This window comes from Plasmopara halstedii (assembly GCF_900000015.1).
Source record: "Plasmopara halstedii genome assembly, contig: Scaffold_350, whole genome shotgun sequence".
NCBI lineage: Eukaryota > Oomycota > Peronosporomycetes > Peronosporales > Peronosporaceae > Plasmopara > Plasmopara halstedii.
The window spans coordinates 111,180-111,682 of NW_020187271.1; positions in this window are offsets into that span (position 1 = coordinate 111,180).

The following is a 503-nucleotide window of genomic DNA, read 5'->3' on the forward strand; positions in this document are numbered from 1 at the left end:
AAAAAAAAGCTCTGCTCCAATACGCGATCTGGTCAGTGGGCCATTGGAAATGTTGACGGGCAGAGAATCTGGCAAAGATTTTCACTGTGAATACCAAACACCTTGTAATAAGACTTTTGCCTTAAAGGGGATAAACTTTTGATCATGAAAGTAAATCTACCACAATATAATCACACCGCTCGGCGAATCTGAGTTTGTTTTTTGTACGAACAAAAGCTAATACTGATGCATGAAAGTACAAATATACCCGCAGCATCGTTCTTCAACAGTATCGAGCAACAATACTCCTGAGGGCACCGGTTGCAATCCGAAGTTGCAGGAAGAAAGAAGTTTTCTGATATTATGATACATGTAGGCATGCATTTCGGCTGCGCCCAATCGTTGTGCAAGTTATCGAACTAGCGGCTAATCAAAAATAACTGAAGCACTACTTCCAAGTCCTTAGAAGTCTATCGACCATACAATGTTGGAAAATCGCTGAAGGTCAGTGTGACATTGTTTAA